The sequence below is a fragment of the Lithobates pipiens genome, unplaced genomic scaffold (genome assembly GCF_037356315.1).
Source record: "Lithobates pipiens isolate NorthernLeopardFrog02 unplaced genomic scaffold, aLitPip1_a1.2 Scaffold_13, whole genome shotgun sequence".
In the NCBI taxonomy this organism is placed as follows: Eukaryota; Metazoa; Chordata; class Amphibia; order Anura; family Ranidae; genus Lithobates; species Lithobates pipiens.
The window spans coordinates 80995998-81013371 of NW_027507718.1; positions in this window are offsets into that span (position 1 = coordinate 80995998).

Consider the following 17374-nt stretch of genomic DNA (forward strand, 5'->3'; position numbering starts at 1 on the left):
AACAAATTGCATCATGCTTCATTGGAGGGGGTTTTTTTTGCCCGTTTTTGCATAAAATTTTCTAGATTTTTTTCCTTTAGATTTTCCAAAACCATATAATATGAGATCAAGTTTCAATTTGTATGCAATCAGGCAGGCCCTTGCACTACATGGTTTCAGTAAATCTAAAAGGAAATCAAACCAAAGTTGTATATATATTTATTTTCACGTATGCCAGATTAGCTGCGCGTAAAAGAAAAAAAAAAGAAAGCGCTAGGCAGACAAACTACTTTGAAAACAACAAGCGAGTCCTTTCTTTGATAATGGTTCCTAAGTGTGTTTTTTATATCTTTCATAATCACTATAATAAGTGCTGGGCTGGGTCTAGAAGGTGGACAGTGGGCTCTGCTACAAGCCAATGAATAACGTTGCCTTATGTTTTTTTTCTTAATATCCTACACTGTATTTAAGAAACTATATTTTGTATGCCTTACACAACAATATATAATCTTATGGTGCCATCTAGTGGTCAAATACAGACTCCACACCCGTATGTCTTGAAACATTTCTCTTTCAAACCTTTTGTTCCATGTGTTGTGCATTTCCACACAGGAAATCTATCTAATTCAGTCAATAAAGAATGTCTAAAGAGGAAATCCCCTAAACAGATACACTGTTGGTGCAGTCCAATAATGAAACGCTATGCGTCTTCACTTCATTGCACTAATATTCTTACACCAAATCTTTTCACTTGGTCTGTATTTTGACCTACTCATTCTGTTTGCTCCCTCTTCCCTCCCCCTTTTTTACCCTGTTTGTACTTTCAAATTTACCTTCCTTCCGTTTAATGTTGCTATTTGTAAAATGATGCACTCAATGGTGGAGAAGGTTCTGGGTTCTGGTAGATCATGAGCTTAAAAAGGGATTGTAAACCCTCGTGTTTTTTCACCTTAATGCATCCTATGCATTAAGGTTAAAAAAGACTTGGCAGTCACTGGCCCCCCAGCCCTCCCGAGCCCCTTCCTCTCTTCGGCGGGGACGAGCTCTCCCTCTCTCCATGGGGTCCCGCCTCTTGATTGGATAGATTGATAGCAGCGCAGCCATTGGCTCCCCTGCTGTCAATCAAATCCAATGATGCGAGCGCCGGGGGGATGGGGCCAAGTCCGCCATTCATGTCTGTGGATGCAAATGCTGGACTCGGGAGCGTGCCCGCAAGATATCCTCCTCGGGAGAACACTTCTCCTAGGGGATTATCTGATGCAGGGAAGAGCCGCAGAGGGACCCAAGAAGACAGTGTTCAGGGCCACTCTGTGCAAAACAAGCTGCACAGTGGAGGTAAGTGTGACATGTTATTTAAAAAATGATCCTTTACAATCACTTTAATATCGGCATACAATGCCAAGCTGAGGTTTCCAAAGCGAGCAAAGTCCTTTCTTGTATTGAGAGAGAGAAGGATATATTTTGTCACTGTACAAATCATTAGTAAGACCTCATCTGGAATATGCAGTTCAGTTTTGGGCACCAGTTCACAAAAAGGATATCGGGGAACTGGAGAAAGTGCAGAGAAGAGCAACCAAACTTATAAGAGGCATGGAGGAGCTCAGCTTTGAGGATACATTAGAGGAACTGAATCTATTCTATCTTGATAAAAGGAGATTAAGGGGGAATATGATCAACATGTACAAATACAGAAGGGGTTCATATAGTAAACTTGGTGTTGAGTTATTCACTTTAAGGTCATCACAGAGGACCAGTGCTGGGACAAGGCTACCCAGCGCCCAGGGCGAAAATGGCAAACTGCGCCCCCTCCCCCCGGGATTGGGCCAGTAGTGGTTTAAGGTCTGTAATGTTTGTGACATGCACTGAAATAGTGCTACCAGTGTTACACTCCAGCAACCTGGAGAGTTTAAAATTGGTGCACACATATCGGGTAGTGGTAGGTGGCGTCACTGGAAGGAAAGCTGTCACAGCAGTGGTGGTGTCCCTGGGGAAAATGTCACTGTCACTGGAAGAAATAAAAATGTCCCTATGTTGGTGGCATCACTGGGAAGGAAATAGGTTGTTATGTTGTTAGGGTCAGACTGGAGGGGAGGTGGACCCTGAGGGGTGCATGGTCCTAAAGGGATCTAGGGGGGCACTGAGGGAGTAAGGGGGGGAGGGGCTAAAAGGTCTCCAAGGGCTTGTTCAGACATGTGGCTATCATTGCTGGTGTTTGACAGCTGGTGAGGGGGGCCATATATTGCTGCCACCAGTTTTAACCCTAAAAATACTGACCTACTGTGTACAGTGCATGCCATTTCAATTTTGCCATGTGTACAGCCCTGGCTGGCATCATCTCCTTTTACAGGTGGGTGGTTGGGGCACTAAAACACTTACCTCCCTCCCACCTGTGTGCCTGAGCCCCAATGCTTAGCTTACACCTGAGCTTGAAGGAGTCATATAATAAAGGGTGGTTGAGCTAGTTTTACTGTCTCCACCCCTTTAAGCTTCAAATGTAGCCATATGGAGTATGCACAAGATGCAGCTATGATGCTATGTATCTAAAAAAAAATGAACCCCCGGTCTCATTTGGTGGGCAGTACTGCCTGCTGAACACGACCCATTTATGTAAAGTCCATGTTAATGGAATCATGACAGCATACACTAAGGACTTGTGTTAAGGATTAATAGATATGTGGGGTTCAACTTTAAGCAGCATTCCAGCCCTTTCTGTGTTTATTAAAAGTTAGTAGCTACAAAAAGCACACACTCACCTGTCCCACGATCCAGCGATGTGGTCATCCCAGCCCTCAGTTCTCTCTCCTGCCTCTCCCCAGTCACAAGTGTGGGAACCCGGCTACGACAGTCTGCGGCTTCATAGCTGGGTGTGCACTGCGCATGCGCGAGTCACTCTGTGCGTCCTGAATAGCTGGGCAATCTTCTGTGACATGTCCCAGAAGATTGCAGGCAGGGGGAGAGGCGGCCCAAGTGGGAGCCTGGTACCTGGCAAAACTAGGTACCCACTCCACCACACCCCCCCCCCCCCCCCCAAAAAAAACAAAAAAACAAATGACATGCCAAATGTGGCATGTCAGGGGGTTAGGGGTCCTTAAAGTGAAACTTCCACTCTTGGGTGTGTAGCGCCCACCCCATAGGGTTTTTGTGAATAGTGATAGGCAAATTTAGCCAGGGCCTTGCACTTTTCTAGGCCTGGTTGTTTATTTGGGAGAGGGGAGTGCTAGAATAGAGGTGGGTGTGGGGGCCTGTTAACATAAAGGTAATGAACAACTTTGCAGCTCCCAAGGGAGTAGCGCGTTACAGGTGAAACTGCGCTTTAAATATAAATGGCACTGCTGTGTGTCTACTAAAAGACAGTGCACTTCTGTGTCTGTCAGGAAAGCCACGATTTTGTGCACATTCTTGACATGTAAGCACATGAACCTAGCCTTATAGCGGGCATGTGCAATTTACCTGCAGTTTTAGGTGCGCTCCTGATGAATTCTATTGAACTGTGCATTTTCTGAACACGCATCAAAGATGCAGCATGGAAGATTGTGATTTACTTTCATGAAAACACACAGTCTAATAGAATTTAATGGGAGCGCACTTAAAACTGTGGATAAACTGCACATACAATCACGCTGTGGCCAAACCACAGCACACCAGTGTGAATTCGCTACTAGGGATAAGAAAGGAGTAAATCCTTGAGGAGGCCGGGGTGGTAAGAGTATGTGTTAGTGAAGAGCAAATTAATGTTGGAGTACAGAGTATGTGCTAGGCTACATGATGGGAACAGGAAAGTTAGAAGAGCTAAAAGCATACTGGGATGGAAAGGGTGTCAGACAGAGGGCTGTGAGAGAGAGAGAGAGAGAGAGAGAGAGAGAGAGAGAGAGAGAGAGAGAGAGAGAGAGACCAGAACAAGTGAAGGAGAAGTGTCCCAGGAAGGAGAGCAAGTTGGGGGCAGGGGTGTAGCTTGCTGGAGGATAGCTGCAGATAAGGCACAGTTGGATGAACGGAGAAGTCGGGGAATCAGTAGATCCTGTGGTGGATTAAAAGCGCAGTCACTCCTGTCAGTGAGTCAGGAGCAGCAACAGAAGCTCCCAGTGCGCCCCCTTCACAACAGACTAAGACCCCGCCCAGGGCAAGTGTGCCTCCCGCCCACCCCTTGTACCAGGAAACAGGGGGCACTCTTTACGTCTAGAGGAAAAAAGATTTCATCTCCAAATACAGAAAGGTTTCTTCACTGTAAGAGCTGTGAAAATGTGGAATGGAGTCCCTAAAAAGCTGGTCTTAAAAAGGCCTGGATTCTTTCTTAAATGTACATAATATAACTGAGTACTGACATTTGTAGAGAAAGCTGATCCAGGGAATATCTGATTGCCTCTTGGGGGATCAGGAAGGAATGTTTTTCCCCCGCTGAAACAAATTGCATCATGCTTCATTGGAGGGGTTTTTTTTTGCCCGTTTTTGCATAAAATTTTCTAGATTTTTTTCCTTTAGATTTTCCAAAACCATATAATATGAGATCAAGTTTCAATTTGTATGCAATCAGGCAGGCCCTTGCACTACATGGTTTCAGTAAATCTAAAAGGAAATCAAACCAAAGTTGTATAGTGTGTATCCAGCTTTAGGCTCCCTGAGATCCCTCCTCACTGGATGACATCACCTCTTTACGGGCATCATCAATGTTATCACCCGAAACTGAGAAAGTGTCAGTTTAAGGCTCACACTGCCGTACGGAGCATCTCACAGCAGGGGTCCGGTGCATCAATGTTCACCATTTCAGGTTCGATTTTTGGCTGAATTCGGACCAGAAGATGCACAGGACTCCCATGCAATTCACTTTGGAGCCGCTCTGTAGATGTGTGAACTGGCTTCATTGAGAGCCGGTCACAATCTCCTGCTATGCGAATTGGATGTGCGGAAAGCCGCATCCAATTCTCAATACTATGAATCCAGCCTTAAGCAACAAAATGGAAAATTTATATCAAATACTTACCGTAATTTTCCTTTCCTGATGGGCTCCATGGCAGCATACGTGAGGGGTTAGCCCCGCCTCCATAATTACCCAATAGGACCTCTACTCCCATAAATCTTTGCTCCAAGCTGCTATCCGTGTTCCGTAACTAGCCTACTCCAACATTTGGGAGGGAACTCCTGCTGCCATGGAGCCCATCAGGAAAGGAAAATTACGGTAAGTATTTGATATAAATTTTCCATTTTCCTGACAGGCTCCATGGCAGCATACGTGTGGGAAATAGCTCGCCAAACACACCCGGGTGGGCTAAAAAATGTGGAGCAAAGAGACTAGAATTGTATTTTTCATTGTCCACTGACAATACTTGTAAACCAAAATTAACAGAAGAAAGGGCAGCTGGCTCCACACAATAATGGGAAACAAAAGTATTAATTGAAGACCAGGAAGCTGCTCTACAGATAACTTCTGGTGCGACATGTCGAACTGCTGCCCAAGAGGTCGAGATGCCCGAGTTGAATGAGCCGTCACTGCCTCAGGAGGAACCATGCCCTTTGCCTTGTATGCCCTTTGAATCGTTTGGACCACCCAAGATGAGATTGATCTTACTGATGCTCGCATCCCTTTATTTTTGCCATGGAGAAGGACAAAAAGAAAGTCTGTTCGTCTGAACGAGGCTGTAGCGTCCAAATATTGCTTCAAGGTGCGACCAACATCCAAGGGGTGAATCTCTTGGTTGTCTGACATTCTAAACGTAGGTAGCACGATCTCCTGATTTTCATGAAATATTGATGTAACTTTTGGATTTGACCCAAGCATAGGGATCAGGACCACTCTGTCCGGAAAGAAGGTTAGAAATGGTTCCACAGACCCAAGATTCCTAATTTCCGACACTCTTTTGGCTGAAGTTATTGCCACCAAAAACACTGTTTTAATAGTGAGATCTCCTAAAGACAGGGGAGCGTCCAAACTTTTTCCAAGATCAGAAAGAAAGTCCAGTACTAACGGAAGGTCCCATTTGGGAAACCTGGGCCTTTTTTGAGGCCTAAGCCTGATGGCTCCTTTAAAGAATTGTTGTATTAAGGTATGATTCGCCCACGAAACTCCTGTAAAGGCTGAAATGGCTGAAACTTGTACTCTTAGGCCGCGTACACACGCGGGGACTGTTCGGCCAACTTTGTCCGTCAAACAGTTTCGGCAAACAGTCCGCTCAAAATTAGCATGGACGGAACATTGCCACACACGACGTACGAACAGTTTGCTGAAACCGTGCGCGATGACGTGAACGGCACGTACGACGGGACGAAAAATACGACGTCCTATACACTGCATTATAACTTTCGGCGTGTAAAGCCTTTCTGAGCATGCGTGGAACTTAGTTTGTCGAACAACCCTACACACGAGGGAACTGTTCGCTGAAACAAGGTTTCAGCGGACAGTTTTTCGGAAATTCCGAAAAACCTTGTTCAGCGGACTGTTCGCTGAAACTGTCCGCTGAACGCCCACACACGGGCGGACTGTCCGCCGAAACACTGTTCAGCGGACAAAGTTGGCCTAACAGTCCCCGCGTGTGTACGCGGCCTTAGAGAACTAACTGCCAGAGACAAGTCTAACCCTGACTGAAGGAAAGACAAGATATCTTGAACTGCCGGAGAATTATATGAATTTGACCTAGAAGACATGTGGGCCATAAACCTGGCCCATATACGTTCGTATACTTTATTGGTACTCTTCCGTCTGGCACTAAGAAGGGTTGGAATCGCTTCTTCTGGGCAACCCAGAGCTTCTAGCCTTCCCCTCTCAAGAACCATGCCCTGAGGTGTAGACAGGATGGGCACGGGTGTAATAGTGTGCCCTGGGACAGTAGATCTGGCCTGAGAGGCAGGGGAACTGGATCCTGATAGCTGAGGAGCAACAGCAGAGGAATGGGCCAGAATGGTATTATTGCAATGATCTCCACCTTCTCCCCTCTGAGCCTCCGAAGAAACTGTAGGATTACAGGAACTGGAGGGAAGGCATAGGCTCTCTGGAACTTCCAACAATCCGTGAGAGCATCTGTCCTGAACGCCTGAGGATCCCTGAACCTCGAGTAGTATCTGTGCATCTTGCGATTGTACGGCGAAGCGAACAGATCGACCTCTGGAGATACTCCCAGAGTCAGAAGCCACTCGAAGACATCCCTGTGGAGGGACCACTCGTTGTTGTCTATTCTGACCCGTGACAGAAAATCTGCTTGAACATTCTGGGCCCCTGGGATGTATACAGCAGAAATGTTGACCACATTCTTCTGAGCCCAGCTCATTATCGGTTCTACTTCTCGTAATAGAGACCAACTGCAAGTCCCTCCTTGTTTCTTTATATAGGCCACCGCAGTTGTGTTGTCCAATCTTAACATTACTGATGACACTGCCACCAGATGGCGAAATGCTATGAGCGCTTGAAAGGCTGCTCTCAACTCCAGGATGTTGGAGACCACACACAGCGACGGGAACGACCACCTTCCTTGAGCTACTTCCGTAAGGCAATGAGCGCCCCAACCTTTGTTGCTGGCATCTGAAGTTACTATTACCCAGGAAATGGGGACTATCGAATGATGGTTGCGTAGATTCTTCCCTTGAAGCCACCAGAGGAGAGACATCCTCATCGCTGGTGTAAGGAGTATGCGTTGTGATTGACTGGACGAGTCCCACTGTTGCAGAAACCCTTTCTGGAAGGGACGAGTGTGCCACTGGGCCCACTTCACCATAGGGATGGTGGCTGTCATTGTGCCAATCACCTTCAAACATTGTGGAGCCGAAAGATGAGATGATTCCCAAGCCTTGTGAATCCTGTCTCGGATCACACTGATTTTCTCCTCCGGTAGGGAGATAGTGCCTTTTAATGTGTCGAACTGAGCCCCTAGAAACACGATAACTTGAGTTGGAACCAGATGGCTCTTCTCCAGGTTCAGGAGCCAACCAAACGTCTGCAGAGTGGAGATGACTAAACTCTTGTGTTCTAGAATTTGATCTCTGTCCTGAGATAATAGGAGCAAATCGTCCAGATAATGATGGAGACAAACTCCTTTGACCCGTAAAAGAGCTACTATCGCTAGGAGTACCTTGGAGAAGACCCGAGGAGATGTTGTCAACCCGAAACTGTAAACTGTAGGTGTTGCTCGCCAACTCCGAAACTGAGAAACTGCTGGAAATCCCTTGCTACTGGCACGTGAAAGTATGCGTCCTTCAAATCGATTGAGATTAACCAATCCCCCAGATGCACCGACTGTTGGATCGTAAGAAGGGATTCCATCTTGAACTTTTCCTTCCGAATGAAGGAATTGAGGTGGGTCAAATCTATCACCGGCCTCCATGCGCCGTTTCTTTTCTGAACCATAAACAGAGGGGAATACATGCCTTCGCCACGTTCGTTTTCCAGCACAGGCACAGCTGCACCTTGATCCAGTAAACAACTTACGTAGGTCAATAGGACCTGTTTCTTTTCCTTTAAGCCTGGAATTGTTGTGGGAACGAACCTTAACCTCGGAGTGTTGATGAAAGTCCACTTGTAACACGAGGAAACCGTCTTGACAGTCCAATAATCTTAAATTGAGGCCGCCCAAACATGTCGGTAGTGAAGAAGGCGAGACCCCACCTGACATGTTTGAGCGGGCCCAATTTCAAAAAGATTTAGTAGAATCTTGGTTACCTACGGAACCCCCCTTTGAGGTTTTCTTAAGGGAGGATTTTCTGGACCTCCAAGATCTAGAGAACTCCCTGCCGGGTCTATAACTGCGCGCTTCTCTAGCGCGATCCGAGGTCTGCCTTCTTGGAAAAATATGTTTTTGGTTTTGAAGACATCTGTCTTGAGGGAGGAACCCAGACCTCCCACCCGTGGCCCGGGATATGGCGCTATCTAGTTTATTACCAAATAAGGAGGTTCCCTCAAATGGTATACGACACCATGCCTGCTTAGATGTTGGATCCGCCAACCAGGGACGGAGCCACAAAGCACGGCGTGCCGAGACTGCTGCCAACATAGCCCGAGACAGAAGGCGGGTAATGTCAATAGATACCTCCCCCAAAAAGGCTGATGCCATTCTGATCTCCTGAATGGGAGAGTCTTTAGCCGTATTCACCGAGATACCTCTCAAGAACTCCTCAACATTGTCGGCCCAAGTTTCAATAGCCTTTGAGACTGCGGCTAAAGCCAAAGTTGGTTTACAGGCCATCCCTGAAGTTAGATAAATTATTTTCAGATCTGAGTCAATTCTTCTCTCTAACGGATCTTTGAAAGATACCGTGTCTTCCAAAGGGAGAGTCACGTATTTGACTAAACGCATAAGTGCTGCGTCTACCAGAGGAGCTGATTCAAGGTGCTTCACATCATCCTCCTTAAAGGGGTACAGTTTAGACACTTTTGATTGCATGGAGCTCTTCCTATCAATCTTGCTCCACTCTTCAGTAATGATTTCTCCCATTTCAGATAGGAAAGGAAAATATTGTTGTTCCTTTTTGAGTTGTTTGAAAAACTTTCTTTGTTTGGGGAGGGGGGAAGTAGTGGGTTCTTCCCATTTTAAAGCTTCTTTCACTGCCTTGACTAGAGCAGGTACTAAAGCATAATCAAATCCTACTCCTGGATCCTCTGGATCCGAATCGCTGTCAGACAAGAGAACAGAGTGGTGGCTTGGTTGAGAAGATTCCCCAGTCTCTTGTAAGAGCCCTTCACCTCCTGAAGGACACAATGGGTCTGAAGGGGATTCCATAGAGTGATGAGCTTCCCTCTCCTGCAGGGATTCCTTTACCACCCTTCTCACCATAGATTCCAAGCGTTGATCCGCACCATCTCTTTCATCTGCGACTTTAGAAAAGCAATGATCACAGAGCGATTTGTCTGATGGGATGGGCATCTTACAGCCCCAACATGAATTATCTGGTCCTCTGTTTGAGTGCGAGTGACCACTGCGTTGTTCAGATCTGGAAGACCTATGGTGACCAGACTTTGATGATGATTTACGGTGGTGCGATTTTGACGATCCACTGCGACTATGCGCACTGTAATGCGGTTCGGACCTAGAAGGGCTATAAGGAAATATACAAAAGAGAGAGAGAGAGAGACACAGACCAGGCTGGTATCAAATGCTAAGGAATACTCCACATATACACAGCAATCCAGCCATGTACATACCTGTTACAAGCGGGCAGGTCACTAGTAGGCAGTGAGGCATCCATGACTAAAGATCGCTGACTGTAACAACAATAGACCCTCATAAGCAGCCATACAAAACACAGGAGCAACAATACATCAGAGCAGATCATAACCTACCTTACACCAACCAGAGAATGGCCCCGGGAAGTCGCTGAATTTCCTGCAATCATTCCCAAATTCTGACATCTCTCACTGTGTTTTAAATATAGATTAGGGGTTGGGCGCATTGATAAAGGGGACTGCACCCTGCATGGAAGGGCCGCCACTGACTACCACATTGAAAGGCTCTGTATGGGGCCTAAATTAAGCCCCGATAAACACCAATATAAAAGTGAGGAACAAGGCAGTCCAATGTAGCAGCCAGCAGGCTATTTAAAGCGGGAGTCCGCCGGGACACCGCGTTTTTTTTTTTTTTTAAAGTCAGCAGCTACAAATACTGCAGCTGCTGACTTTTAAAATGGTGACACTTACCTGTCCAGCGCGCCCGCGATGTCGGCACCCGAAGCCGATCTCTAGATCGACACTCGGGTGCTGCCGCCGCCATCTTGGGTATGGGAATCAGGAAATGGAGCCTTTCGGCTTCATTTCCCGGTTCCCTACTGCGCATGCGCGAGCCGCGCGGCGCAATCCGGACGGTCCCCGCTGCCTCTGGAAACAGTGTGTTTCCCAGCAGGCAGCGGGGCACTTGCGCAAAGGGGCGGGCAGTTGCGGAAAGGGGCGTAATCTACGCCCCTTTCCGCAGACAGCTATATCGGAAGTGGGTGCAGTTACCTGGATTATCCAGGTAACTGCACCCCCCTCCCCCCTGAAAGGTGCCAATTGTGGCACCAGAGGGGGGGGGGGGGATTCCGATGAGCGGAGGTCCATTTTAGGGTGGACCTCCGCTTTAAACCTAAGCTTTTTCTCTTGCTGGTCTGCATTTTTTTCACATCAGAAGTTCATTCTCCTTATGCTGCAGCAATAGGCAGTTCTATTGCCTAAACAGCCTTCACATAATGATCTGGTATCACAGTCTAGTATGATGAGCTCCGTCCGGATGGATGATGCTGCTCCAGGGATCATGTCCATAACAGCCTGGGCTTGCAGGATGTGAGTTGAATAATGCTGGTGGATATTCTACCTGGAAGGCTGAAGACTTCTAGTGCCCAAAGAAGTACAGTGAGGGACAGAACAGGATTGAAGGTGTTTATTGCACAAAAAGCAGCAGCTTTTTTTCATTTACAGCACGTTATTACAGAGCAAAACAACTGCTTTTCTTGGAGCATGGAATTATTGTTTTCTGATACAAACCCGGTAAGCAATGATGTGTTTAATAAGCAAATCCAAGGACCCCATATTGCATAGTGAGAGGAAAGAAAATAAATGTGTACCTAATAAAGCATCCAGATATGTCACGTACCCCTGAAATTGCATTAACGTGGCCAGCTTTTGATTTTTCCACTTGTAATTGGAATAAACATAGGGGTTCCATTAACAATACGTTTCTTTTTTACCTCTATCTTGCATCTTGAGGTTTTTCATGTGAGAGCTACATAGTAAACAGTAACAGAGGTGCTAACTAATTACGGACTGCCGCCATTATATAGCCATTATACGGCGGCTGTTTGACACTGAATACCGGGGTTATGGCAGCAGCTGCCATAACCCTGGTATCTTTTTATACAGCGTGTGGTCCGCTTTCAGATAAAAGTGGTCTCTGCGGCGGATTCACCGCAAGATCCCTTTTAATCAGTGGCGGGAGAGGTGCCCCCTGCTACTGCTCCCCGGTGGTCACAGCTGCTTACTGGAGCCACCTTTCCCCTCTGAGGAATGGAGTCGAGTGAGGGACCCCACTAGGCTCCATACCATTAGAGGATGGAAGCGACGTCAAACATCACTTTCGCCCAAAGGTTTTAGAGGGGAAATATGTTTTTATTGAAAAAAAAGAAATAATAAAACGTATAAATATTATATATATATATATATTTTTTTTTTATTGCTTTTAAGTGAAAATATGAGATTTGTGGTCTTTTTAACCCCAGATCTCACATTAAAGAGGTCCTGTCATGCTGTTTTCTTCTGTTACAAGGGATATTTACACTCCTTGTAATAGTAATAAAAGTGACCCCAGCATAAAAATAAAAAGTAAAAGAAAAATGTAAAGAGCACCGTCCTGCCAAGCTCACACGCAGAAGCGAACGCATACGTAAGTCCTGCCCGCATATGAAAGCGATGTTCAAACCACACATCTGTGGTATTGCCGCGATCATTAGTGCAAGAACAATAATTCTAGCTCAACTTCCTCTAATTCAAAATTGGTAACTGTAGAAATTTTTAAACGTCGGAACATCAGGACATGTTGGGTATCAATTTACTCAGTGGAGCATTATCACAATATAGAAAAAACTGGGCTAACTTTTACTATTGTCTTATTTTTTTTTATTCAAAGTTTGTATCTTTTCCAAAAAAATTGCACTTGTAAGACTGCTGCACAAATACAGTGTGACAAAGTATTGCAATGACTGCCATTTTATTCTCTAGGGCAGTCATGTCCAAAGTCCGGCCTGTGGGCCATTTGCGGCCCGCGGTCCGGTTTTGTATGGCGCCCATCTTGCCCCCAGCTTCTCCTGTATTATGGCCCACCTGGCTCCGCACACCCCGAGCGCCTCACTGACAAGCTGGGGCATGTGCGGCAGGTCCGGAGCCTGTGATTCCGGCGGGGATTGGTGGCGGTGACTGGCTGCTAGTGCCTCTCACCCCGCCTCTCATCCCCGCCTCTCACTGACAATCAGGTGCTGGGGGGCGGTCCAAGGCCTCCGGGAAGCTGACAGCACATGCCGCCAATAGCAGACACTGAGCTGTCCCTGCAGCTGCTGCAGATCTCTCAGTGCCTGTGATTGGCGGCGCGGATTGGCAGCGCGGATTGGCTGAGGTGCCGCGCGCTGTCAGCTTCCTGAAAGCCAGAACGAGAGGAGAAAAAAGGTAAAGAGAATTACAGATAAAGAGAATTAAAGAGAATTAAAGAGAGAGAATATTAAAGAGAGAGAGAATTAAAGAGAGAGAGAAATAAAGAGAATTAAAGAGAAAGAGAAATAAAGAGAATTAAAGAGAGAGAGAGAGAAATAAAGAGAAAGTGAATTAAAGAGAAAGAGAGAACTAAAGAAAAAGAGAATTAAAGAGAAATAAAGAGAAAGAGAATTAAAGAGAAATAAAGAAAAAGAGAATTAAAGAGAAAGAGAGAAATAAAGAGAAAGATAATTAAATGTAAATAACAGCTCATCTTCACCACACACAGCCACAAAGGTAGGAGAATTCTTGCTGGGCGGTGTATTAGTGTATCGGACGAACACGCTTAGACCAAAACCTCTGACACTGCGCTCACATAATATTTTCCCATTCTGGTCAATTTCTAAAATGACGACTGTAAACAAGAGAAGGAAAGTTGACAGTGAGGGCCGCCGCTTCCAGGACAAGTGGAAAGTGGAATATTTCTTCACTGAAATACGGAATCACTGTGTTTGTCTGATATGCCAAGAGACTGTGGCTGTTTATAAGGAATTTAATGTCAAGAGGCACTACCAGTTGCGACATAGCACATATGACAAGCTAACAGGGCGCGACCGCAGTGAAAAGTTGAAGCAACTTGAAGCTGTTTTAATGTCGCAACAGCGATTTTTCACAAGAGCCCGTGAGTCAAATGAAAATGCCACAAAGGCAAGCTATGAGGTGGCAACGTTAATTGCTAAAAATTGCAAATCTTTTGCTGAGGGTGACTTCATCAAAGAATGCGTTATGAAAATGGTGGAGAATATCTGTCCAGAGAAGAAGCAAGAGTTTGCCAACATTTGCCTGGCTCGTAACACTGTAGCACGGAGAATTGAAGAGATTTCATCAGATATTAAGAAACAGTTGACATACAAAGGAGCGGATTTTGACTTCTTTTCAATAGCCTGTGATGAAAGCACGGACCTATCTAACACGGCTCAGTTGCTGATTTTTATGAGAGGGGTGGACGATGAAATGAATGTGACTGAAGAGCTACTTGACCTCCAGAGTCTTACGGACCAAACAAGAGGAAAAGATTTGTTTGTTTCTGTTAGTTCCGCCATAAATGACATGAAACTGCCTTGGAACAAAGTTACTGGGATTATTACTGATGGGGCACCTGCCATGGCTGTTGAGAGAAGTGGATTAGCAGCCCTAATCTGTAACAAGGTGATTGAAGAAGGAGGCAAAGCTATTAAACTCCACTGTATCATTCATCAACAAGTTCTTTGTGCTAAACATCTCAAATATGACCATGTTATGAAACCGGTGGTGAAGACTATTAATTTTATTCGCTCTAAAGCCCTGTGCCACCGCCAGTTTAAACAGTTTCTACTGGACATCCAGGCTGAATACGAAGATGTTTTATATCACAACGATGTAAGATGGCTCAGTCGGGGGTCTGCACTGCAGCGTTTCTACTCTCTCAAAAAGGAAATTGGAGAATTCTTGGAAACAAAGGGACAACCTATGCGAGAACTATCTGATCCGATGTGGCTGGCCGATTTGGGGTTTCTAGTTGACATAACCAAGCATCTGAATGTCCTGAACACGAGTCTTCAGGGGAAAGATGCAGCGGTGAACCAGCTTTATTCACACCTCAAAGCCTTTGGAACAAAGCTGCAACTTTTCATAAGGCAGTTGTCACAAGCACAACCCAATCTTATACATTTTTCAGCGTTGCAGGAAATAATGACCAATTTTCTACAGGACAATATCAGTGCACAAATGAGCAGATATGCAGCAGACATCACATCTCTGGCTGGGGAGTTTAAACTGCGCTTTCAGGATTTTGCAGCTATTGAAAAGGAGATCAGCCTTTTCTCCTCTCCATTCTCTGTTGACCCCGATGATGCTCCAGATCAGCCGCAGCTTGAGCTCATTGAGCTGCATTGTGACAGCGAGTTACGCAGTCGTCACCAACAATGCTCTCTTGTGAACTTTTACCGCCAACTGGATAAAAGCCGGTTTCAAGAGATTCGAACATTGGCTAAGAAAATGCTGAGCTTGTTTGGCTCAACATATATATGTGAGAAGACGTTCTCTGTTATGAACTGTAACAAGAACCACGTGAGGACAAGACTAAGTGACTCTCACCTGCGGGACATTTTGCGCATCAAAACCACTGCCTTTGACCCAGACCTGGCCTATGTGCTGCAGTCCAGATCTCAGTTTCACCCTTCACATTAATGCAGACAAGTTTTCTTTTTCAATTCAGATTAATGTAAAATCTCAGTTAGTATCAGTGGGTCTAAATCAGTTATGACTATATTTCACAAGATGGACACTTGGTTTTATGCTCCTGTTCATATTTTTTTTTTTAGCTTAAAAGTTGACAGACAGCCTTTATTAACCACTTTCAGACCGGACCAATTTGCTGGTCAAAGACCAGACCCCTTTTTGCGATTCGGCACTGCGTCGCTTTAACTGACAATTGCGCGGTCGTGCGACGTGGCTCCCAAACAAAATTCACGTCCTTTTTTTCCCACAAATAGAGCTTTCTTTTGGTGGAATTTGATCACCCCTGCGGTTTTTATTTTTTGCGCTATAAACAAAAATAGAGCGACAATTTTGAAAAAAACGCATTCTTTTTTACTTTTTGTTATAATAAATATCCCCCAAAAATATATAAAAAAACATTTTTTTCCCTCAGTTTAGGCCGATACGTATTCTTCTACATATTTTTGGTAAAAAAAAATCGCAATAAGCGATTATTGATTGGTTTGCGCAAAAGTTATAGCGTTTACAAAATAGGGATAGTTTTATAGCATTTTTATTAATAATTTTTTATTATTTTTTTTTTTACTAGTAATGGCGGCGATCAGCGATTTTTATTGTGACTGCGGCATTATGGCAGACACATCGGACATTTTTGACACATTTTTGGGACCATTGTCATTTATACAGTAATCACTGCTATATAAATGCAGTGATTCCTGTGTAAATGACACTGGCAGGGAAAGGGTTAACCAGTGGGTGGCAGTGTAGGGGTTAAGTGTTCCTAGGGGAGTGTTACTGACTGTGGGAGGGTTGGGCTTTCATTTAGTGTACACTGATCTCTGCTCCAATCACATGGAGCAGAGATCAGCGTCACTAGTTGCTAGGCAGAATGGAAAAATGTTGTTTACACAGCATTTCCTCCATTCGGCTGCTCCGTGAGACGATCGCGGGGATGCCCGCGGCGATCGAGTCCGCGGGTCCCGCGACCGGACTCACGGGGGTCCCGACCAGCGCGGGAGCGCGCCACCGGCGGCGCGCTCCCGATGGCAGGGCGGCATCGAATATTGGACGTACCTGTACGCCAATATGCCTGCCCGTGCCATTCTGTCGACGTACATCGTCGTGCGCTGGTCGGGAAGTGGTTAATGTACTTTAGAATGTTCCTGACATATATTTCAGCTTCCTGGATTTTTTTTTTTCATCCGGCCTTCATATATGAAAGGCAGAGTGATTTAACACCTGTGTAGATTTGTCATCCATGTGACAAAATGAAAAGTATGCCGTTTGCAATAAACTTTGGTTAAAAATTGAATTTGCATTTCATTTTAACGGTTCAAAAAAAGTCAGGCAAAATGGTCGGCCCTCATGCATGTTCACTTCATGAAATCCGGCCCTCTTTGAAAAAAGTTTGGACACCCCTGCTCTAGGGTGTCTGTAAAAAGAAAATATATAATGTTTGGGGATTCCAAGTAATTTTCTAGCAGAAAAACTTGATTGTAAACAACAAGTTTGAAAAATAGGCCTGGTAATTAAGTGGTTAAAGCAATGTTCCAGCCGCAAATGTATTTATTTTTTAAGTCAGCAGCTACAAATAGGGATGAGCTTGATGTTTGAGTCCAACGTATGTTCACACACGTTCGGCGAATACCGAACGTTATGACCCGTTTGCTCCAAATTCGTGTGGCGCTCACAGCCCACAATGCACTACGCCATCGCAGTGCATTGCTGGCTCATGATTGGCCAAGCATGCACTGTGACCCCACATGCTTGGCCAATCACAGTGCCAGCAGCGAAGAAAGCAATAATTGGCCACAGGCAAGATGCCTATGGCCAATTATAGCTCAGGGGGGTTTAGTACACGCCCCACACTATATAAGGCCGACAGCACTGCGGCCTTGTGTAGTCTGTTCCGGCGTGCAGGGAAAGAACAAGATAGGCAGGGACAGTGTGTTCTTTTCTCAGGCATCTGCAGGAGTTAGTGGGTGTTGTGTGCCTCCAGCACAGTATACA